Genomic DNA, 736 nt, shown 5'->3' with positions numbered 1-736 from the left:
ATATATATATATATATATTGGAAAATTTACATACATACAGCTCAATTTTCATGCAATACCTAGGTCTCATAATTAACTTGAGCATAAAAAAAGCACATTTCACTTTTAAAAGCAAGATGATGATCATATTTTTGTTGCAATAGTAAAGAATTGAGTGGTATGTATATGAACATGAATGTGTACATGTTAGATATATATATAGATAAGACTTGTGCAGCATGACTATACACTCTCCGTTCTTTGTAGCATCAAAATTTTCATCCAACAAAAAGAAAAAAAAAATCTAATGATTTCAACGAACTTTGACTATTTTTGTTGAAATGAGATTTCTGGACGACTCTTAATTGAAGTTTGAATGTTTCTTGCTCAAAAGATTGCTTCGAGATTCGTGTCATGCATTGAAGTCCGTGTCAGATAATAGTAATCTACTTAAGATGTATCAATTATTATTTTTATTATCATTATTATTACAGCGATATTAACTGAAAAATATAAATAGATAAAAAAATTGAGAAATATATAAATAGTTAAGATATGATTTGGGAAATATGTAAATATATAAGAGCTTAGGTTGCGCTTTTCTTAATATGAAATGGACAAAGTTATAAATTAAAGATTAACAAATATCTGATAATTAACATTCTATTAAAGATATAATTAGTCCAATGTGGACGGCACATTAAGGTGGTTCCGCTTATATATCCTTGATTTATTTTTAAAAAAAAATTACTACAGA

This window comes from Phalaenopsis equestris, unplaced genomic scaffold (assembly GCF_001263595.1).
Source record: "Phalaenopsis equestris unplaced genomic scaffold, ASM126359v1 Scaffold000134, whole genome shotgun sequence".
NCBI classification, from domain to species: Eukaryota; Viridiplantae; Streptophyta; class Magnoliopsida; order Asparagales; family Orchidaceae; genus Phalaenopsis; species Phalaenopsis equestris.
The sequence above is the reverse complement of the archived record's forward strand: the minus strand, read 5'-3'. Positions refer to the sequence as shown.